Here is an 8,443-nt window from a genome sequence, read left to right on the forward strand (position 1 = left end):
AATTTTAGTACAGATGGAATAGAAAATATAATTAACAACTACACCTTGATTTTTTTTCCTGGGTAATATCCCAAGTTCTAAAATCAGTTTATATGACAGAATACCAATATCCAGCTCTCACTAGGAAACTGAGTAGCCAGCCTTTTCCCCCTGAGACATACAAATATGCCTGAATTTCTGAAAGTAAGCTTCCAAAGGGGGAAACAGAAGTGACCTAATCCCCCAGATAATGGACCAAAGGGTGAATAGTCAAACTTCAACTTTGGGTTCATATTCCTTCACACAAATATTTTACATTAATGCATATCCAAGAATGAACAATAAACTCTGGAAATAGGAACAGAAGTCCTAGTTTCAAACTTGTAAAGTTATTCTCACCATTTACACAACTGTCAAGGAACACCTCAGAAGGAGTCGTGGGTACTGTGATCAGGAAATCGTAAGACTTCAAAACCTGTACACAGTCCTTCACCAGAGAAATGCAAAGTGTCTGTGTTGATGGTGTCCCTCTCCCTCAAACTACCAATAGTTTACCCTATCTTCTCTTCTCTTTAGAACCTAAATTGTTTTGGTTACATAGGTTTTGTTTGTTTGTTTGTTTTTTGCAGAAACATAAAGGTAGAACTTCTCTAAACCTTTCACATTTCCATAAAGTTCATTTTCCAAAAGCCAATTCACGTTGTTTTTCCACTAAACTCATGCATGCATCACTTAGAAACTAGGCACTGCAGATGTAGAAACAAACAAAAGAAACAGGGTCTTGCCCTCCTGGAACTTAGTGTCTAGACTGAATCAAAGAAATGTGAAAAAATGAAGTCATAAAATACTAGGATAATATGCGACTGAACTTTTTAATAATCTTAGGTGATAGGGAAGCTTTTGTTTGCACATTTTATGAAAACTAAAAAATAATAAAAGACTGACTCATTTATCATAAAAAATCATAAAAGAATGACAAATTTAAGAACAGAGTAAAATTTTTAAATTGACTGCAAAATAATGACAACAAAATAAACAAAGCCAAAGGATAAATGACAAACTGTTTAAAAAAAAAAAAAGTAACACACAAGTCAGAAAGTAAACCTCATAATTCACATAGAGTTATTACAAAGCAACAATAAGGTAAAACAAAATGAGAAAATGACCAAAAGGGCATGACCAGGAAACTCATAGAAGAAGAACTAAAAATAGTCAATTAGCATGGCTCGACCTTATTTAAAATATAAATTAAAACAAATAATGGAGATTTTATTTAAAAGATATTAAGTTTTAAAATGTCCAAGAGTGTGGGGAAATATTCACATACTATCAGAAAAGTACACATTCTTACATTTCCTTTTGGAAAGAAATTTGGTAAAATCTATTAAAGTCTTAAATGTGCTAAACCTTTGATCCCCGCCCCCAGTGATTTTACTTCCAATAATCATAAGTATAATTAAAGATGTGTGTACACATATATTGGGTTGGACAAAAGGTTCGTTCGTTTTCTTCCATAAGATGGCTCTAGTAGTACTTAGTTATCTTTAACTTCATTCGAAACAATTCTGTTAGATTGTATGGAGACAGCTGTCATATCAGTGTGCATTTTTAAAAAGTTATCAAAATTGGTGAATTTTTGTGTAACCATTTTATTATTGAAGATAGAAGAAAAAAGCAACATTTTTGGCATATTATGCTTTATTGTTTCAAGAAAGGTGAAAATGCAATTGAAACACAAAAAAAGATTTGTGCAGTGTATGGAGAAGGTGCTGTGACTGATCGAACACGTCAAAAGTGGGTTGTGAAGTTTCGTGCTGAAGATTTCTCGCTGGACGATGCTCCATGGTCAGGTAGACCAGTTGAAGTTGACAGTGATCAACTCAAGACATTAATTGAGAACAATCAACATTACACCACGCGGGAGATAGCCGACATACTCAAAATATCTAAATCAAGCATTGAAAATCCTTTGCACCAGCCTGGTTATGTTCATCACTTTGATGTTTGGGTTCCACATAAGTTAAGCGAAAAAAACCTTCTTGACTGTATTTCCACATGCGATTTTCTACTTAAACGTAATGAAAACGTTCCATATTTAAAACAAATTGTGACAGACGATGAAAAGTGGTTACAGTACAATAATGTGGAACGGAAGAGATCGTGGGGCAAGCGAAATGAACCACCACCAACCACACCAAAGGCCGGTTTATCCAAAGATGGTGATGTGTATATGGTGGGTTTGGGAGTTCTCTATTATGAGCTCCTTCTGGAAAACCAAACGATTAATTCCAACAAGTACTGCTCCCAATTAGACCAACTGAAAGCACCATTTGAGGAAAAGCATCCGGAATTAGTCAACAGAAAATGCATAATCTTCCATCAGCATAATGCAAGACCATATGTTTCTTTGATGACCAGGCAAAAACTGTTACAGCTTGGCTGGGAAGTTCTGATTCATCCGCCGTACTCACCAGACATTGCAACTTCAGATTTCCATTTATTTCGTTCTTTACAAAATTCTCTTAATGGAAAAAATTTCAATTCCCTGGGAGACTGTGAAAGGCACCTGGAACAGTTCTTTGCTCAAAAAGATAAAAAGTTTTGGGAAGATGGAATTATGAAGTTGCCTGAAAAATGGCAGAAGGTAGTGGAATAAAAGGGTGAATACGTTGTTCAATAAAGTTCTTGGTGAAAATGAAAAATGTGTCTTTTATTTTTACTTAAAAACTGAAGGCACTTTTTGACCAACCCAATATAAGCGACAATATTCAATACAGCAAAATTTGTAATAAAAAGATTTTAAAATTAATGAATAGGATATTAATTACACATAACTGAATCTTCTGCAGCTGTTAGAAAGAATGAATACTGATATGAAAAGGCCTATGAGTACTGCTATGAAAAGATGCTTAAGATATATTCTTTATGTTGTTATATACTTAATACATATATGCATATACATATATATACAGATACATAGACACCAAATTTTGAACAACGGTTATCTGTGAAAATTAAAAGTATGGGAGTCACTTTTTAAAACATTTCTAAATTGTCTAAATTATTTATAACATGTGTTTTTATCTTTGCAATGAGAATAAATAATAAAGGAGCAAGCCCCAGTGTTTAATAGTTATGTGTTATCAGGCATTTATTATTATGTATTATGAGCTTTTAATTCCTTTTAAGTCCTGATATCATATTGACAACATAAACTAGACCATCTATGCAAAGACACCTATATGACTGAGCATCATTTCTCAATCAAATGCAGAGGAGATCTGTTATTTGGGTCTCCTAATGATAACAGAGGCTAGGCTAGAACCCTCCAGGACTTAACAGTTGTCTCCCATTGCAGTAGATTGAGGACAGATGTGAAGCACAAGGGATAGTCTAAGTACATGCATGATATTAACTGGGCTGGACCATGTAGAAGCCTGTGGATTCATTCTGCTATTTTAGCTTAAGATCTAAACTAGAAACAGAACAAAGAACCATCTTCTTGCCCAATTTCACCCATACCATATAGCTGATCGTAGGCATCCAGATGTAACATTATGAGAAGGTAGGTAAACGAAACAGTACCATCCCGTCTTCCAAAGGTCTAGTGTGGAGGATGCCTAAGCTTCTTCTCAATGCTTCCCTCTCTCTGAGCCCCAGCCTGGCCTAGCTTAGCATCCCAAAAATGGAGGCATCTGCCAAGTGTAAGATGCCTAGAAGCTCTAACTTAAACCACAGGTTTCATGGGGCTAAGAGAAAAGAGAACTTCAATGAAAGGTCCAAGGAGAGTGCACAGCCTACATTTAATTTTATTTGTAATACTTTTAGCCTTCCTACTAAAAATTACATTTTATTGTGTTTCTTTTGATGTGTGGGTGTCTCTGTGTGTGTCGTGTGTGTATAAAAATGTTGGGAATATGGAGCTCCTCCTAGTGGTTAGAGTACATGGCCATCAGGTTCAAAAATAAAGTCCCAACTTCGCTGTTTTCACTTGTCGTTCATTTAGAAATATCTGAAAGGCAACAAAATTGAGGGTATAAGAAAGAGACATCAAAAATGAAGTGAGGGCTTCCCTGGTGGCACAGTGGTTAAGAATCCGCCTGCCAACGCAGGGGACACGGGTTCGAGCCCTGGTCCGGGAAGATCCCACATGCCGTGGAGCAACTAAGCCTGTGTGCCAGAGCTACTGAGCCTGCGCTCTAGAGCCCGCAAGCCACAACTACTGAAGCCCACATGCCACAACTACTGAAGCCTGCACACCTCAAGCCTGTGCTCTGCAACAAGAGAAGCCACCGCAGTGAGAAGCCCTCGCACCACAACGAAGAGTAGCCCCCCCTCGCCGCAACTAGAGAAAGCCCGTGTGCAGCAACGAAGACCCAACAAAGCCAATAAATAAATAATAAAATAAATCTATTAAAAAATGAAGTGAGACAGTGACTAAGGAGGCAATGGTTGCTCTCTATTTTTGTAGGAAGAACTGGGAATATCAATCACGCCAATGGAAACATTGAGTGATAAGTGGGTAATTTTGGAAAATCAGCATGTAAGGCTAAAAGAGCCTTCCTACCAAATTATAAAGTATGATAAGCCTAGCAGTAGTCAAGATTATATCCATGTTTTGTCCTAGGAATTGATAAAAAATACTAACATTTATAGGCACGCAGTAAATATACTACTTGTTGAATGTGTTGAATGATGGGCCTAGAGAGTCAAACCTTCCTTAAGGATTGGATCTTATTCATAAGATCCTTATTTTCTAATGTATTTGGCATATTCTAATCTTAATGACTATTGGGAGGTAACCATGGGTAAAGCTCCCATAGAGAAAATGATTGAATTTTGAGCTACTAAAAAAAACAATAGTTTCAGACAAAAAATATATATATAGTCTATGGCCTGAAGGTCCCAAAGGGTAGCAAAATCCACAGAGCCCATGAAATCTTAATATGATTTGATGAACGTTAAAAAGCTAAATCTAGGGCTTTCATCGTGGCACAGTGGTTAAGAATCCGCCTGCCAATGCAGGAAACATGGGTTCGAGCCCTGGTCCGGGAAGATCTCACATGCCACGGAGCAACTAAGCCCGCGAGCCACAACTCCTGAGCCTGCGCTCTAGAGCCCGCGAGCCACAACTACTGAAGGCTGTGCACCGCAACCACTGAAGCCTGGGCGCCCTAGAGCCCATGCTCCGCAACAAGAGAAGCCACCGCAATGAGAAGCCCGCGCACAGCAAGGAAGAGTAGACCCTGCTCCCTGCAACTAGAGAAAGCCCGCGCCCAGCAACGAAGACCCAACGCAGCCAAAACTAAATTTTAAAAAAAAGTAAAAGCTAAATCTAAGTATTTCCTTCACAGGATTATTCTAATATTTCATTGGATTCATTGCTAACAAGCTTTCTAAATCATACACATTTTCCTATTTTCTTAATTTTTGACCAACTGGCTATTCATATTAAGATAGAATATAGGATTGTTTGAGGAGCAGTTTACTTTAATTATAGCAAATATCTATCATTCTAAACACTGCAGATTATATTGTTGTAATGAATGGTGTACTACACTGTCTTTTAGAGAGGAATTACAAATTCAGATCAAAAGTTTTCTATGTCTTTATAATACAAGGTTAATAAAAAGTAGACCCACCAACTAAAATTCACTTTAGCAGTGGTGAATTTGATATTTGTGGCTTTAACTATTTTTTAGCACTGTCACAAGTCTAAGATGTGTAAATATTTTAAATTTTGCTAAAGCAAGCACTTGAATCAAACTTTGTCAAAGCAGTAAGGTGGTAGCAACTCACTTAGCTTAAGCAGACTATGAGACTCTTGGTGGAGCTTTGTTCCTTACTTGTTTTCACATGTACAGAGATTCTTATAAAAGTAATTAAACAAGGAGGCCATTAGACTGGAGTGGCTCCAGTACCTTGGCAGCCTACATAAGCAGACCAAAACCTAAGCCAGATTCAATGCAACTGAACTGGAGAAAATGAAACTTAAGAACAACCAATCAAAAACAGGCAACTAGACTTTCCTAAATAAGTCAACAAGCTGTAGCCAATCAAATAATTTCCTTGCTTTGCTTCCCCTAGCTCCTATCAGTGGCATGCTCCTAAACATCTTTGGTTTGGTGCCGAAATTCTGCATCAATGTATTTTCAAAAAACTCTTTTTTTTGCTTTTTAAAAAAATTTTTTAAATTTTATTGAAATATAGTTGATTCACAATGTTGTGATAGGTTCAGGTGTATAACACAGTGATTCAGTTTTATATTTTTTTCAGATTCTTTTCCCTTACAGGTTATTACAAAATATTGAGTAGAGCTCCCTGTGCTATACAGTAGGTCCTTGTTGGTTATCTACTTTATATATAGTAGTGTTTATATTTTAATCCCAAACTCCTAATTTATCCCTCCCTCCCCCTTTCTCCTTTGGCAACTATAAGTTTGTTTTGTATGTCTGTGAGTCTATTTCTGTTTTGTAAATCAGTTCATTTGTATCATTTTTTTAGTTTCCACATATAAGCGACATCATGTGATATTTGTCTTTCTCTGAATGGCTTACTTCACTTAGTATGATAATCTCTAGGTCCATCCATGTTGCTGCAAATGGCATTATTTCATTCTTTTTTATGGCTGAGTAGTATTCCACTGTGTATATGTATGTATATATATGTATACATGTATGTGTGTGTGCATATATATATATATATATATATATATATATATATATATATATATATATATATGCCCCATCCTCTTTACCCATTCATCTGTCAGTGGACACTTAGGTTGCTTCCATGTCTTGGCTATTGTAAATAGTGCTGCAGTGAACATCGAGGTGCATGTATCTTTATGAATTATGGCTTTCTCCAGATATATGCCCAGGAGTAGGATTGCTGGATCATATGGCAGCTCTATTTTTAGTTTCTTAAGGAATCTCCATACTGTTCTGCATAGTGGCTGTACCAATTTACATTCCCACCAACAGTGTAGGAGGTTTCCCTTTTCTCCACACCCTCTCCAGCATTTATTGTTTGTAGACTTTTTGATGATGGCCATTCTGACCACTGTGAGGTGATATCTCATTGTAGTTTTGATTTGCATTACTCTAATAATTAGCAATGTTGAGCATCTTTTCATGTGCCTTTTGCCCATCTGTATCTCTTCTTTGGAGAAATGTCTATTTAGACCTTCTGCCCATTTTTTGATTAGGTTGTTTTTTTGATATTGAGCTGCATAAGCTGTTTATATATTTTGAAGATTAATCCCTTGTCAGTGGTATTGTTTGCAAATATTTCTGTAGGTTGTCTTTTTGTTTTGTTTATGGTTTCCTTTGCTGTGCAAAAGCTTTTTAAAGTTTAATTAGGCCCCATTTGTTTATTTTTGTTTTTATTTCCATTACTCTAGGAAACAGATCAAAAAAAATATTGCTGAGATTTATGTCAAAGAGTTATATGCCTCATTTTACCTTTCAGTATTCTCAAAACAGAACTGAAATCCCTTAAGGAGTCACTTAAGGTTTTCTGTTCTAATAAAAATTAGGACTGTAAAAGTCTCTAAACATATCACTCAAGGAAATCAAATTCCATAGCATAACTTTAGTTTTAATTTAGATATTACCATAATTTGCCTACAGATTCACAATTAATCAATAATTAAATGACACATATTGATTGAGTGAATACTGTATATAAGAGAACATTAGACAGGTTAATCTCTGTAGTCATGAAATCTTAGCTGAAACACCAAAGCTAAAAACAATAGGCAATAAGTACCCTCACAATCTAAAAAGGGGAAATAATCACATCAATGCCAGCCTTACTAAATGGCTATCAACCAGCACTATCAACCCCTATCACTAGAACAACTCCACTCTCACTCCCCAGAGCGTTGTTTACCGGCTACAAAATATTTAACCCCAGTGCTGCCACAGGACCAAGAGAAGGCACAGTGAGAAAGTTCTAAGTAGAAATCAGCGTGTCTCCTAGAGCTTGAGGAACTACGAATTTGAAGACTGGTATCTGCTTCTTACCTGGTGAATCCGGAAGACAGAAGGCAATCTATTTATGCCAACTATGGCAAGGAAAGGAAGGAAAGGAGCAACTGGGCAAACCACACCCCTAGGGTTTTACATGGCAAAGATGATACGCTTCCTATGAGCCAAGTGGACGCCGTCAAATGAAATAGGATTCAATCATGGCCTCCTGGAGAGAGCAGATCCCAGAAGTAAATGTCTGCTGCAGGAGTTGAATTTAAGAGCAAGAATTGAAGGGAAAGTCATCAGAAATATGCTTGAGGGCTTCCCTGGTGGCGCAGTGGTTGAGAATCCACCTGCTGATGCAGGGGACACGGGTTCGTGCCCCGGTCCGGGAAGATCCCACATGCCGCGGAGCGGCTGGGCCCGTGAGCCATGGCCGCTGAGCCTGTGCGTCCGGAGCCTGTGCTCCGCAACGGGAGAGGCCACAGCAG

This window comes from Physeter macrocephalus, chromosome 7 (assembly GCF_002837175.3).
Source record: "Physeter macrocephalus isolate SW-GA chromosome 7, ASM283717v5, whole genome shotgun sequence".
Classification (NCBI taxonomy): Eukaryota; Metazoa; Chordata; class Mammalia; order Artiodactyla; family Physeteridae; genus Physeter; species Physeter macrocephalus.